At 41.6% G+C, this 16,424-nt stretch overlaps 1 protein-coding gene across 1 annotated transcript in view; it reads right to left on the bottom strand.

The window, feature by feature from the left end:
• LOC143964479 (uncharacterized) overlaps positions 1–14,183 on the bottom strand; it is a 231,965-nt gene extending 217,782 nt beyond the window's left edge. Inside the window, exon 1 of the mRNA XM_077474254.1 lies at positions 14,037–14,183. The gene's annotated coding sequence lies outside the window, so the exon portion shown is untranslated. The remainder of the gene's footprint in view (positions 1–14,036) is intronic.
• Positions 14,184–16,424: the final 2,241 nt, after the last annotated feature.

Genomic DNA, 16,424 nt, shown 5'->3' with positions numbered 1-16,424 from the left:
TACAGAGCACAGATCTACCAGCCTACTATTGTAGAGAGGGACTAAAGTAGTATTAGATGCCAACTCACATTGTACATGACAGTGGCTGTCATTCATAAAAACACAAGCTACAACAGTCTGTGTCTAGAACTCTCAAGCCCCATACACACTATCAGATTTTCTGCTGATTTTTCCTTCAGATTTACCAAAAGCATGTAGTGCAAGGGCCTGCCTGATTGCATACAAATTGAAACTCCTAAGGCTTGACCTCATATTATATGGTTTTGGTAAATCTGAAGGAAAAAATCAGCAGAAAATCTGATGTATAGGGCTTTATGCCACGTACACACGATCGGATATTCCGACAACAAAATCCATGGGATTTTTTCCTATGCTCAAACTTCTCTTGTATGCACATGGTCACATGATGTTGTTGGAAATTCCTAACGTCAAGAACGTGGTGACGTGCGACGAGTCAAGAAAATTGAAGTACAATAGCTGGCGCAGCTCTTCAGCTTGATTCCAAGCATGCGTAGAACTTTGTGCTTTCGGAATTGTGTACACGGATTTTGTAAACGGATTTTGTTGTCAGAAAATTTGAGATCCAGATTTCAAATTTTGTGTGTCGGAAATTCCGATGGAAAATGTTTGATGGAGCCCACACACGGTCAGAATTTCTGACAAAAAGCTCCCATCGAACATTTTCCGTCTGAAAATCCGACCGTGTGTAGGCGGCATTAGGCAACTGAGCCCAGACCCAACCGCTTCCCATGAGGCATTGCAAGGCTGACCGTTACAAGCATGACTCCCCCAGGGAGAGGCATGATGGGACTTGTAGTTCTGCAGCAGTTGGGGGGCCACCAGTTTGAGACCCCTAGACTAGAGTATTAGATTCTGGCTTGCATTGTGGCTTGTGTTTTTATGAATGACCATGCTGGTCTGCAACCACCACCATTCACAACACAAGCTGACAGCTATCACTACTGTAGTCCCTCTTTCCACAATAAAAGATAGTCGAACTGGGTTCTGTAGTGTTTCCTCTGAGTCATTTCTCATGTCAGAGGGGAGGAGACACAGGGCTGCAGATTAGATGGGTTAGCCAGTGAGTTTAACTACCCAATAATATAGACTGTGTAGCGCCGGCTCCTGAAGAGCATGCATTATGTGTTTTTGTCATTTAATATTCCTAGAACCGCAGTTTGGTTTTGGGTTCACTTACACAAAATTTTGGTCTCAGTACCAGTCTAGCTGAATTACATTGTGTTCTGCTTGACCATAGGTGGCGCTGTCATCTCTGGCAGGTGCTAGAACGCAGTCCAGTTAGCTGCATTAAGTGGCAATTCTTTCTCTGAACCAGCCCAGTGGGAGTGTCCTCTTGCTGTGCATTCTGCGAGAGGTACTTAAGGTGCTGACGTCGTGTGCTTCGGGGGTTCCGGTCCAGAAGTGCTTTCTGTCTGTTTGCTCCTGGTCCTCCTGACCAGCCCCCAGGGCTCTCATAGACTGGGGTGTGGATCCACCCAATTCCAAGTCTCGGAGCTAGCTAGCCCGAGGCAAAGTAACTGGAGGGAGGTGGTCCGGTGCCGTCTCAGTTTGTGGAGAGGCCCAGGAGCATCCAGGGGAGGGCTCTTTGGGAGAAGGCCACGCAAAAGGTTGGCTTCTCAGAAGGAACCTGGAGGCTTAGTTGAAAGACCCCAAGTGAATCTTATCTCGTATGGTATCGCCGGACCGGGTTCAAGATACTGGTACCGTACGAGGGCTCTCTAAGTTTGTCTGCATCCTTCAGTTATTCAAGTGTTCTACAACAAGTCTTTGGCAGAGACTCCAATTGTGAATGGCTATTCTCTGGATTTCTTAATGTGAGAGACTTGTGAATGGCTATTCTCTGGATTTCCTAATGTGAGAGACTTTTTTCTATTTGACTAAGTTCCAAGAGTACCTGGACTTTCTACCAAAACCCTCTAAACCCATTTCGAGAGACTGTGTTTTGTTATTCCTCTTTTGCAAATAAAAATCCCTCAAGTGGATCTGGTGTCAGTCTCTGCAGTTCTTGGGCCATCTACCTCGGGAAACCCCTAGACATACTTGAGCTCAAGAAGGTAAAGGTAAGCCCAATCAAATCAGCCGCTCCTTCAGGGGTCAGTGTTACAACTGTGCTCCAGTAGTTTTCTACAGGGGTGGTTTCGGTACTCACCTTGATTAGACAGGTTCAGAGACAGGAGTAGAGACAATGACGAAAGACAGAGGCCAGTGTTGTGCCGAAACTTCCCCAAAGGAGCAGTTTTTTATTCATAAAACTGCCCCCCCAATGTATTTAAAAAAATTGCTGCGCAAATACTGTGTGACATAAAAAGTTGCATCGGCCACCATTTTACTCTCTAGGGTGTCTGCTCGAACAGTATATATAATGTTTGGGGGTTCTGTGTAATTTTCTAGCAAAAAAATATATATGATTTTTATATGTAGGAGAGAAGTGTCAGAATTAGCCTGGATGTCAAGGGGTTAATTACCATAAGTAAGTAATATACAAATAATTATTATATATTTTTTTAAGGTAATTTACTATATTTTCTAAATCTGTACAGATGTCAGGTGGATTAACAGACAAATTACTGATGTTTGAAGTTATAACTTCCAACCAGTAATTTCACAGTAAATAAATAATAAATTATTATCTTAGAACATATAGAATATACATATATGATTTAGCTTGTACCTTTTCAGCAGCAGACGATTCTCCCTCTTAACTGTGTGAGAAAAACATGGGATTGTGGGTAAATCTTATACACAGAAACACATGTATTTCCTTGTAGTTAAGAGGGCTGGGCTGGAAAGGAGCATTTGTCTTTTAGACACATGCCCCCTTCTATGACGTTGCAGTGAGAGGCGTGTTCTATGACACTGCAGCATTTTTATTGGACCGCTAGGACCAATGGTACTTTACCATTGGTCCAAGATTCCAAGCTGTTCATTGAGCTCAGTGCCTCTGACAAGAAGTGAGAGGCACTGTGAGCTCATCCTCTCAGTATGCTTCAGAGGGTGCCAGCTTGTATTTGAAGTGGGCACTCTGTATTTAGCTTCTGACAGGCTGAGCAAGGAGCCCCAAAACTCCAGAACCATAGGTCCTAGGAGCCCCAAAGTTAGGCTTCATACCCCCCAAATTTGGGGTCTCTGTAACTCCAGGTCGCCGAGCTACTACCCTTGAAGCTTAATTTTTTTTTTATGTTCATGGCAGGTGAGTCCCTGCCTCTCCTGACTGCACACCCCTAATACAAATGCAGGCCACACTTTTCAAATTTTAATTTGTAAAAAATGTTGATAAACCATTTATCATTTTCCTTCCACTTCACAATTATGTGACACTTTGTGTTGGTCTACCACAAAAAATCCCAATAAAATACATTCATGTTTTTGGTTGTAACCTGACAAAATGTGGAAAATTTCAAGGGGTATAAATACTTTCTCATGGCACTTTAAGGATTAATAAACTACAATACTGTATGTTACATTTTTGGTTTTGGATTTAATACTGTTTTAACCACTTGCCGACCCCCCACGTACATATACTGCAGGGCATCGGCTCCTACAGGTGAAATGACGTACCTGTACTTGATCGCCTCTTCCGTGTTTGCATGTTCTGCCAGTAGGTAGGGAATCTTTGTCTTCCCACAGTACAAGCACCTCCCCCACAGAGTTAGAAAGCACTTCCTAGGAACACATTTAACCCTTTGATCGCCCCTAATGTTAACCCCTTCTCTGCCAGTGTCATTAGTACAGTGGCAGTACATATTTTTTCGCACAGATCACTGTATTGGTGTCACTGGTCCCCAAAAAGTATCCCTTTGTCCACTGAAATGTCGCAGTTTTGCGATAAGTCATTGATGGCTGCCATCACCAGTAAAAAAATTATAAATAAATAAAAATTCCATAAAAATATCCCGTCATGGTACACAATCCACCCCCTCTGCCTCCTTACCCCACTCCCTCTATCCTATCCCTAATCTCCCCTCCATACTTTCATTATTCCTTCCATACATTTCCACCTACCCAAAACTTTCCTTCAAGCCACCCTTGAACCCTACTCTCATCATTGACAACCAGAAGCCACATACCCTACTCAAACACATTCCTAACACATCAATTTCGCCCTACTTGATGCTTTGGGCGGGTAAGAACACAAGAATGTCTATTCCCCAACCTCTTTACTATCTACACTATACAGTCATCCACTTTCATCAAATTCATGCTAGCGAGACATCTAATAAACACTAAACCGCCTACCGACCATTACACACTCATCCGATTATAACGGAAACAACTCCCAAAACTTCCATTATGGGCTTTATTCAGCTGCTAGCATACTCTCTTATGTTCTAATTATTGCAATACAAATTTTCATGGAAAAAAAAAAAATATCCCATCGTTTGTAGACACTATAACTTTTGCCCAAATCAATCAGTGCAGGCATACCCCACTTTACACAATGGGGTTTATTTACTAAAGCTGAAAAGTGTAAAATCAGGCTCACTTCTGCATAGAAACCAATGAGCTTCTAACCCCAGCTTGTTCAAGCTTTGGTAATAAAATCTGGAAGCTCATTGGTTTCTATGCAGAAGGGAACCTGATTTTGCACTTTCCGGCTTTAGTAAACAAACCCCATTGTGTACTTAAAAGTGGGGTATGCCTGTATACGCTTATTGGAATTTTGTTTTACCAAAAACACGTAGCAGAATACATATTGGCCTAAATTTCTGAAGAAATACAATTTTAAAAAAAATGTTATTGGGTGTGTTTTATAGCAGTATGTAAAAAATATATATATATATTTTTTTTCCAAATTGTGTTTTTTTGTTTATAGTGCAAAAAAAAAAAAAAACGCAGAGGTGATCAAATACCACCAATAGAAAGCTCTATTTGTTGGGGAAAAAAAGGCATCAGTTTTATTTTGGTACAGCGCTGCACGACTGCGCAATTGTCCGTTAAATTTGACGCAGTGCCATATCGCAAAAAAAATGCCCTGGTTGTGAAGGGGGTAAAACCTGGAGCTGAAGTGGTTGTTAAAGTGGTTTTCTCTTCCTGCATTCACAGGCTTTACTGACAGCAGCGAAAGCCATTGACTCCTGCTGCTGTCAGTCAAATCCTGTAATTTGACCGAGCCACACTGTGTGTCTATGGGCACACATAGCCTGGCAAGGGCGCTCACCCGCACGTGTGCCCCCAGCATGCTATGGGAGGGGGCACAGGAGAGAAGGAGCTGAGAGCACCGGCCGGGGCCCCCATTGCACAGATCAGGTACGTATGACATGTTTATTATTTTAATAAGGGATACCTCACACTTTTGGAGAATGAGGAACAATCCCTGGTCTACCATCTTCTCTACCAGTTATAGCTTATAATTTGAAGAGATAAAGCGTATACTTTGTAGATAATTGCTGATATTATATGCTGTTTAGTTGCAGCCAGGAGGGCACCTACTATTGGAAATATACTATTTCCACGTTTTTTTCTTTCCAAAAACAATAAGGGAATGTGGATGACTACAGGAATGTATAATGTGGGCACTCAGATCAGATATATGCTGTATGTCCTCTCTTGCTGTCGTAAGCAATATGTGGAGAAGACAACAAGACAAATATGTGACCATGTTTCGGTTTCATCTCTTGAATATTAGAACCAATATGAATAAAAATATTTTAAGACATTTTATAGATTAATACAAAGGTGCTCTTGTGTCATTTAAAGTTCAAATAATAGAAAGAGTGGGTCATTTCATCAGAGGAGGCAATTCTATTTCCTGAGTAAGAGGGAGGTCTATAGGATCTTTAAAGTGTTTGTTACCACAACACTTCATATTCTTGATATGTGTCCTTGTATGAAAAATATCTCTTTGTCTTGATTCCTTTATGTAAAATCCCTAGTGTTTCTGCCAGTCCCTCTTCTTTCCTATTAAAAACTGACCACACTAAGCAGGAGAACACATCATGGTCAGTTCTCTAGCGGAGAACTCAGCCTGCTCTCCTCCAGTGATCAGACTTGTCCTGACAAGCCCCCAATGCAGCCAATTACTGGGAAGCTCAGTGCACTGTTGCTGCTCCTCCCTTCAGCTCTTATGTTGTTGACGTGTATGTATTTTAAAATGGGTACAAGGATCCTTAAAAAGAGGAATGTTGAGTGGGATGCGGCACATTTATATGAATGATATTCTTTTCCCTCTTGGATGCAATTGTTTTCTATACTCTGGTCTTCTGTCAACCTCCTTCCCCTTTTATTTCTACCATTAGGCCCTAATGGGTCAATGTGGTTGTGCAGAATAAAGATAAGCAAATTGTGATGTCATCTGTTAGTGGCTGTTGTCTCGTTTACAGAATACTTGGAATGACAACAGCTCCTTTCCAGCCCAGCACCCAATCCTCTAGAGACAATGGGTAGTGCAAGCTTTGGAAGGGAAAACTAGTTCTACATATTCTACTTAAACCCACCCCCCATACAGTTCTCCATAGCATAGTGACTAATTGTTCTGTGGTCCAAGATATGAACTGGGGGGACTAGAAAAAAAGTCACAATGAACCCAAAAATGTAATATAGTGCAGCTTACCAATTATTAGATGTGGTGACTGCATTCATTTTCTTTTTTTTAGGCTTTTTTCTTTCTGTTTTCACCTGGTGATCGCAGCACTAACACACCTCCTGTATTGGAGTGCCCCCACTTGGGATGAAGGAGCACAGGGGCACCTTTGGACAGCATCATTGTCAGTCTGCAGGGAGGGGAGTGTTAGATGTACTAGCATATATAGATAAACTAACAAATTGAAGCCAAACTCCAGCTCACACTGCAGTTACACAAGAAGTTACAACATCATTCTTTTTTCTTTTGGGATAAAGGTTTTTTTTTTATGAATAAGGAAAAAATGATCATTTTAAGCACCCCTGTCAGTGGTAAATGGTTTGTCTCAACCATATAACGTCTACGTTTGCAGAAGTGCATGTTCTGTTGAAAAACAGCAGACTTGCTGGCCAGTACACCAGCAAGTCGGAAAATAAAGGAAAAGAAAACGAATGCAGCCACCACATCAAAGAATTGGTAAGGTGCAATATTATAAATGTTTGCTTTTGGGTTTACCACTTTAAGATTTAAAGAAACCTGTCTATCCATTTAAAATTCCAATGCTCCCAGCAGCCAGGGTTTCCTTACCTTAGGATTTAAGCTCCGTAGAATTTAACCCGAGGGTTATTTGGGCTCAGATTTCTATGAAAAAATGGTTAATCTCAATTATTAGTCAGGGGTTGCTCCTGTAACACTCGGGATTAATGGTAAGGAGGCTACATTTCAGCATGGTAGATGACTCATTAAGTTTCTGGCCATTGGCAGCCAATCCTCCAAGTTCATTGTGTTTGCTTGTTGCAGTTGTCAAATTCTGGTTGCCAGTGGCCAGAAATGCAAACAAATCAAGTTCTGTCTGTACTCGATTTGTCTGTAAGCAGTGCAGGGGAGATATCAGGAATTTTAATGATATTCAATACTATTTAGAAGCTCCATGCAGTTATTGTTACTAATCTAATTTAAACATACACTAATCAGCCCTAGCATTATGAACATCCACCATAACATTGCGACCGCCCATCTAATGTTGAGTAGTTCCCCCTTTCGATGGCAAACCTTCCCTGACCCTTTAAGGCATGGACTCCACTAGACCATAATGCACCCTGCTGCCATCTCTTCCCCACTAAGCGACACACATGCACCCAGCCATCCACATGATGTAAAAGAAAATGTGATTCATCGGACAAGGCCACGTTCTTCCATTGCCCTGTGGCCCAATTCTGATGATCACATGTCCATGGTAGGCACTTTTGGCTAAGGACAGACACGGGTAAGCATGTGCACCTTGACCAGTCTGTGGCTATGCAGCCCTATACGCAATAAATTGCGTGGCACTGTGTGTTCTGACACCTTTCTATTTTTACTTTTTCAGCAATTTTAGCTGCAATAGCTCCTCTATTGGAACGGACTACAAGGGCCAGCCTTCACTCCCTACATACATCATTGGGCCCTGGCCCCCCATGACCCTGTCACCAGTTTGCTGTTTTTTTCCCTTAGACTACTTTTGATAGGTCCTGGTCTCTGCAGGGAGGGTTGGGGGGGTTTTAGGAGGGGAAGTTTTTGCTGGGAGGGGGATTTGGGTGGAGGTGTCATGCTAGGGGGGTTTGTGCTGGGAGGGGGATTCTAGTGGGATTGTGCTAGGAGGAGGGGGGTTTCTGCTGGGAGGGGGATTTAGGTGGGGGTTGTGCTAGGAGGGGGGTTTGGGGGGGGTTTGTGCTAGGAGGGGGGGTTGGGGGGGTTTTAGAAGGGGAGGTTGGTGCTGGGAGGGGGATTTGGGTGGAGGGGGGTTGTGCTAAGCGGGGGAGTTTGAGGGGTTGCGCTAGGAAGGGGAATTTGGAGGAGTTATGCAAGGAGGGGAATGTGCAAAAAAGCGCATGTGCTCAGAGGCACCTCCTGGTGAGAACAAGCCCTCAGACTGGAGTGCCCCGGGATTGTTTGCGATTCTAAAGGGTGCCTTGGCTGGATAAAGGTTGAAAAACACTGCTATATGTAATAGATACTGTTTGTGTTCTCTGTCTGCAAAAGTCATTTGAATTTACTTATTTCAGGTACTTCTATAGCACTGTCAATTTATGCAGCACTTTACATATACATTGTACATTCACATCAGTCCGTGCCCTCAAGGAGCTTACAATCTAAGGTCCCTAACTCACATTCATACATAAATACACTACAGCCAGTTTACACAGGATGAAATTAAAGGGGAGGGCCAGCTGAAAAAAAAAGAAAAATTAATAGTCAGCAGTTACAAACACTGTAGCTGCTGACTTTTAAACAGCGCACTTACCTGTCCAGGGTGCCCGCGATGTCAACCGCCTGAGGCCGACCCGTTTCTTAGGTCCCGGCGTCGCCATTCTATATAAGGAAAACAGGCTGTGGAGCCTTGCAGCTTCCCTGCCCCCGTTTCCTACTAGCGCTTTGTGAATGGGGCGTGCTGTGTTCTGGGACACACACAGTTCCCAGAACACACCGCGCCCCATTCCCCAGAAGAAAACGCGTGTAGGAGAAGACCAGCGAAGATCATCGCGGAGTAGGAAGATGCAGATGAGGATAATCTGCCTAGCAACAGGCATTTCTGGTAAGTTAAAGAAAATGTTTATTTTTATTTTTTAGGAACATTTTGATGTAGTTTTGTTTTTTAGGGTGGCCCTCCACTTTAACATACCAGCATGTCTTTGGAGTGTGGGAGGAAACCCATGCAGGAACAGGGAGAACATGCAAACTCCAGGCAGGTAGTGTCATGGTTGGGATTTAAACCAGTGACCTTTTTGCTGCTAGGTGAAAGTGCTAACCACTAAACCACTGTGCATTTTTCATAACTATCCTTTTGAGTCACGTGGCGCTGCTGAAAGTCCAGCATGTGTTTTTCAAAACCTTCATGTGTAACAATTATCTTTATAATGAAACAACAGATTTCAGTGCTGATTCCAAAGAGAACAATGAAAGCCATTTTGATTATTGACAGTTTTAGACCAATGGTCTGATACAGTTAACTTGGACCAATTGTATTTCTTCGTGTTAGAAGGATAATCTACAATTACATATATCGCTCACCCCTGAAGGGGTCCCTAAGAATATGCCCAGGTCCCCCTTGCTTGTACAGAGGCTTCTAGTCACGCCATAGTCTGATATACACCATCAATACAGGCTCCATCTATGGGAAGTCTTTTTAGAATTTAATGTTGAAGAACTTGCACAGGTGCAGGGTTTAGGGTCACAGGATACGCCAAAATGATAATAGTAATCAACAGAAGGACAAGCTTCTTAGTGGAAAATCTGTACAGGAGCAAGCACCCACTACAGTCCCAAATCCACAATGTCCCAGGAGCTGTCTTCCACCCAGCTTCTTCATGTAGTTCCTCAGTGAGTGATCTTCACTGGAGCACCGGGTGGAGAGGAGGGTGAAAGCGTCTGGCTCAGGCTCTCAGCAGTGCGCTGAAAGACTGAGACAGGTGCCGGTCAAGCATCTAGGTGGATCCTGACATTATTGTTGGGATCCATGCAGAGCCTGGACTGGCTCTGTGACATCAGTCAAGAGTGGTCTTTAGCCCACTCTCGACTGAGTCTGCGTCCCAGGAGTGCAGAACTGGATGCGCTCCTGTGACCCACAGGAGAAGTCTGGCCAGAAGAACTTTGACCATTCTTCTCCTTTAAGTACCATCAACAGGTAATATTGTTTGCCTTTCATTTAGCTTTAACAATGAGTTATTCATTAAAGGCTCGCCAGGGTGCTCAGGTTCAGTGCATTGAAGTCTGTTATGTGTGTGCAACCCAGTCATGTCAATGGACTGCCAATACACCCCAGTAATGTAAAAGGGCAATTTTGGTCAGGGTAATGCCCCACAATGCAAGGTAGTATGTTATCGCGTATTGTTGTGCACTGCAATGTTGAGCCTGGTTGCCGTTTAAAATACATTTTTCTTTAAGTGTTTTTTTAAAATACATCTTTGACTTTGCCTTTGCCTTGACTTAGCTTGACTACCAACCATCATATAATCTGCTTTTCCTGAACTTTGGCATGGGTGCTGACCACAATCCTAAGCTACATGCCATGATACTTGGTTTGTCTACAAAACATGATACTATGCTGCCTGTATTAACTTTCAAAACTTCCAGCGATGACACTGAACTGTATATGATCTCTGGTGTGTCAACAAACAAAATCCTGAGATGCCTGCGTTCCAGGCAGATTTCGTAACGGAAGTGACATTTTGTCAAGCCCATCTTGGTACACTCGGCCACACTAAGCCTAGAGTCTAAAGTCACCCGACATCTTTTTATACCCACCGAAAATCTTGCATTTTACACTTATTTTTACCACTAAACTGAGCTTATGTGAAATACAGTATTTAAAAGTCCACAACACTGTTTTGTTGTTGAATTTCAAAAGCAGCGGAAATCCTGCTGATCTCACACATTTGCTTATCTGACAGAAGACCACTGCTTGTAAAATTGAACATCAAAACAGTGTCATGGACTTCTAAATACGGTATTTCACGATTCAAGCTCAGTTTAGTGGTAAACACAAGTGTGAAATGCAAGATTTCGGTGGGTGTAAAAAGATGTCTGCTTGGCGACTTCAGACTGTAGGCTTAGCGTGGGCGAGTGCGGGGTGGACCAAGATGCACGTGATGGAATGTCACTTCTGTTACAAGATTTGACGGGTTGCCTAATCTGATGGGACACCTGCAAGGATTCTGACCTGTTAACTTGTTCTTCCTGCCCTAACTTCATTGTCTTGTTTTGACAGTTACTATAGCTCCCCCAAGGTGCGCTTATTCCATTCATTAGGTCTTGCTTTTATTAGAAGGTGCAAGTGTTACCATATTGCTCACATGTACACTTTTGCCATATACCAGGTAAGGTACAAGCTGAAATTCCCTTAAAGGTTTAGAAAAGCATTTATTTACATTGATGATAGTATGCTCTCAACAATTATGTGAATTAAAGCCTGAAAGTGACTATTACAAGGTCTACTCTTGTCTAAATCAGGGTTTAATAAAACAGCATTTTACTTTGTAAAGAATCACATGCAAGGAAAAAAAACCCAGCAATTTTGCTTCCACATGAGTGGATGATGAAAATCGGCAGAGCTCCACCTCATTCACTAAGTTTTGGGGAAAATCCCCTTGCAAATTGTAACTTCTCTTTCAAAGTGAACAGCCTTCAGTGTGCTCTCTTTAGCTAACACTAATATAAATATTCTAAACAATATAAAACAACAGTGTAAAAAGGTATACCTAAAATACATAAAATTGACTACATACCATAATTTCACTTTAAAACACAGTTGGGGAAATTTACAGAAACTGGAGCAGACAGAATCTGCCGCTGTGCATAATCATACATCAGCTTCTATTTTCAAGTTGTTTAGCTAAGCTTTGAATATGAAAGCTGGAAGCTGATTTGTTACAGTTGCTCCAAATTCTGGCTGTTCCAGAAAATGAGGGGAAAGAAAGATAGAAAGAAAGGAAGGGAGGAAGAAAGAAAGAAAATTAAAGAAAGGAAGGAAGGAAGGGAGTAAGGAAAGAAAGAAGAAAGGACGGAAAGGAAAGAAAGACCTGTAAAAACTGTACATTAGCTTTAAATCACTATACAATACAACAAATGTGTAGATAAATTATACAGCAAATTCATGTTTTGTTCCTCCATGACATTGCATTGAAAGAGGGTTTTTACTTTTATTTTTCTTGTTCAAAGAGAAGATTTTTTATCAATTGGATATATGCCCTCCCCCACATCCTGCAGTGAAGTGCCATAGATGGTCTAAATGTCTCAGAGGTGCCAAATTTTGCGAATCTCATCTATGTATTCAAATTGCTAATTTTTTTATTTACCAGCTTTGCATGTACACTTTTGTTTGATCTTCAGATAATCAAGCAATCCATAAATAATGACTTGGTTAATGAATTGCATAAATCAACGATTCTCAAACTGAGCGCCGCGTGAGAGATTTGCAGGTGTGCCATGGGAGTTTTGAAAAATATTTAAAATTGCTAGCGTTTTGAAACCTTGAACATATCGAAAAATGTAATGGTAAATCAATGTCAAAAAAAGTTAAAAAAGTAACATATATAAAAATGCAATCTCTGTCAGTCTGTCAATCATTGGTTCCTTTTGTAACGCAAGATTTGAGTGAGATCTTGGGAGAACTCAATCGCTCGAATTATATTATAATAATAGAGATCGTTCCATTCCAACTTTGATGCTTATAAATAAAGTTTGTTCATTGTTTAGCTATAGAGAAATACTTAAAGTGTTTGTCAACCCTGAAATACCTGGCTGATCCTGTCAGTTTCCACCCTCCCCTCTCTTCTCTGACTCCGATCTATCAGGGTTGTTGAGCCCTGACCCCGGAGTCATCGGTAAGTGCCTTCGTCATCCACAGCCTGCTCTCCTGTGTCTGTGTCTCCCTCTGTCCTACCCCCCCTTCTCTCCCCCCTCCCCTCTCTGAGTGTCAGCTCCCCGATCCTCCCCTCCGGCTCTAAAAAACATTTTTTTTCTATAGTTCCGTTGATATAGAACATTAGGCTTCAAAGTGCATCTCATTTATAAAAATATGTGGTATAATAGCTTACTTCAAAGCGCCGTTCCATGCTCATGTGACTGCCCGCCGGTCTCCTTCCCTCCTCTCCTCTTCTCGACTGTTGTTAGCGGGGGTTTCCCAGCACCTCTACCTGCAGCTATCGCATTGGGAGAGGAGACCAGTGGGCAGTCAGCTGAGTGCCGAACGGCGCTCTGAAATAAGCTATTATAACGCATATTTTTTTTTTTACCTTAACAAGCACTTTAATCAAGTCTGGAACTCTGAAGGGGAAACTAGTAAATGAAAAGCAAGGAAACAAGCTAAAGTACAAAGATTACAATCGATTCAATCTGATTTGCTCTAGAAATCAGGCACATCCTTCACACTAATTGTAAAATTAAATATAAATGTAAAAAATTAGTAAGTTCTTCATCACAAAAATTTTTCAATCTTTTCAGGTGTGCCATGAAAATTTTTAGATCTTTCTGGGGCACCACAAGACAAAAAGGTTTGCCAAAGTGCCAAAAAGTTTGAGAAACACTGGCATAAATGGATTGCATAGATTGAGCATATCTAGAGCTATACTTTACAGAAACCTAAAAATGTCCAATCTACCCAAGAAATTACACCAAATTGCTTTATTCTTTCTATCTGGTACACTTTTAGTTCTACTAAATGAATGAATGAAATTAATCCATAATAATCAGTGTTTTTAAAACTCTTTAGATATGTGTATATAATATTATTAGGTCACATTTTAATATGGTATAATGTTTTACTGTCATGGGTTAAAGGGTTACAACTTTTATACAAAAAATAATTATATATATATATATATATATATATATATATATATATATAAAACTGTATATATACATGTTACAGAAATTGACAATATGGTCTTGTGAGTTGGAAATGAAATATTTTACTTACCATAGGCAATATATACTGTAGTTCCTCAAAATGTTAATTCCAAACACTGAGTTGTTTTATCTTCTACAGACTGTGAAAAACCAATATGTGCTTTAGTGCTTCAGCTCAGTTTAGATTTGTGAATGGAGTGTTTGTGGTCGCCTTAGCAACTGCAAGCAGCAATCAAAGTATTTGAGTCACCAGTGAACCTAAACATACCTGTACAAGGAGTGTCTCCGGCTCATTCAATCTGAAGTATCATAAGCCTGCAAACTTCTCATACACAAGTATAATGATATCATCTAAAATGTTTTTTTTTAATACATTTTATGCAAATGCACAATGGCCGAACGTTAGCATGCATTCATTTCTGCAGAGTGGTAGTAACAGAAAGGTAGAAAACGGATCTATAATTTGATATTTCAAACATCAGCATGGAAATTAAAACCATGTGTGAGAATTTTCTGATAACTTTCAGCCAGCCAGATACAAATTAACGCAGCTTATTCATTAACCATTTCAGCTTCAGAAGATTTACCCCTCTTCATGACCACGCCATTTTTTTACGATACAGCACTGCGTTACTTTAACTGACAATTGAGGGGTTGTGTGATGTTGTACCCAAATAAAATGAATGTCCTTTTTTTCCCACCAGTAGAGCTTTCTTTTGGTGGTATTTGATCCCCTCTGTGTTTTTTTAATTTTCATGCTATAAACAAAAAGACAGACAATAAAAAAAAAAAAAGGTTTTACTTTCTGCTATAAAACATGTTCATTTAAAAATGTAAAAAAAACGAATTTCTTCATAAATTTAGGCCAATATGTATTCCGCTACATATGTTTGGTAAAACCAAAATCTCTAATGCCGCGTACACACGAGCGGAATGTCCGACAGAATTAGTCTCACGGAAGCTTTTCATCTTATATTCCTGAGGGTGTATGCCTCATCTGACTTTTTTTTTCGAAAATTCTGACGGACCTAGAAATAGAACATGTTCTAAATATTTGTAATGGAACCAATTCCTATGGGGAAAACCGCTTGTCTGTATGCTGTTCCGATGGACCAAAAACGATGCATGCTCTGAAGCAAGTATGAGATGGAAGCGATTGGTGTGGTAAAACTAGCGTTTTCGTATTGGAGCTAGCACATTCCTCACGCTGCTAATTCTGTGATCTTTTAATTATTTTCTTATTTATAATGCACAAAGAATGAAGTTGTTTTGCTGCTCATATTCACACAGAGTTCTCACAAACGTATTTCTTCATTATTTCTCCTGATCTCATGAACAATATTGTATTATTTAACCACTAGGCGTCTGCGCTATAGCCGTAAGACGGCTGCAGCACAGACGCCAATTGCCTCCTGTTTTCTTCCATGGGCGCGCATCAGGGAAGTTCTGTGCTGGCCGTGTCCCTTGGTCCCCGATCACAGTGGCCGTTTACAGCGCAATCACAGTGTCCAATGAGAGATAATCTCATATGTAAATATATAAGATCATTTCTCATCGCCAGCTCTCCCTCCTCACACAGAGACAGTGTGTGAGGAGGGAGAGACAAATGTCAGTGCCATCTGTCCCCACTGTCCCCTGTCAGTGCCATCTGTCCCCAGTGCCACCTGTCCCCAGTGCCACCTGTCAGTGCTACCTGTTCCCAGTGCCATCTGTCCCCAGTGCCACCTGTCAGTGCCATCTGTCCCCAGTGCCACATATAAGTGCCATCTGTCTCCAGTGCCATGTATAAGTGCCATCTGTCCCCAGTGCCACATATAACTGCCATCTGTCATCAGTGCCACAACAGTGCCACGTGTCATCAGTGCCATATAGTGCCATCTGTTATCAGTGCCAAATCAGTGTCACATGTCATCAGGGCCACATATTAGTGCCATCTGTCATCAGTGTCACGTGCCACCAGTGCGACTTATTAGTGCCATCTGTCATCAGTGTCACGTGCCACCAGTGCGACTTATTAGTGCCACCTGTCATCAGTGCAACATATTAGTGCCACTTGTCATCAGTGCCACATATTAGTGCCATCTGTCTTCAGTGTCACGTGTCATCAGTGCCACGTATCAGTGCCATCTGTCATCAGTGCCACATCGGTGTCACATGTCATTGTCCTGGTGCTCCAGGGCCTTCAAAAGTGTAATAGGTAGTCAACAATTTAGATGTGTAATTTATGCTCCTAGAACACATGATGGTGCTCCCTGTATGTGGCCAGGCTGTGGAAAAGTCCCACACATGCAGTATTGTAATACTCAGGAGGAGTAGCAGAATGTATTTTGGGGCGACATTTGTGGTATACACATGCCATGTGAGAGAAATAACCTATTACATTGACAATTCTGTGGGAAAAAAAATCTTAATTTTGCAAAGAATTGTGGGAAAAAATGACAAGATCAAAAACCTCCCC

The sequence above is a fragment of the Lithobates pipiens genome, unplaced genomic scaffold, assembly GCF_037356315.1.
Source record: "Lithobates pipiens isolate NorthernLeopardFrog02 unplaced genomic scaffold, aLitPip1_a1.2 Scaffold_8, whole genome shotgun sequence".
In the NCBI taxonomy this organism is placed as follows: domain Eukaryota; kingdom Metazoa; phylum Chordata; class Amphibia; order Anura; family Ranidae; genus Lithobates; species Lithobates pipiens.
This window is presented reverse-complemented; position numbering and strand designations above follow the sequence as displayed.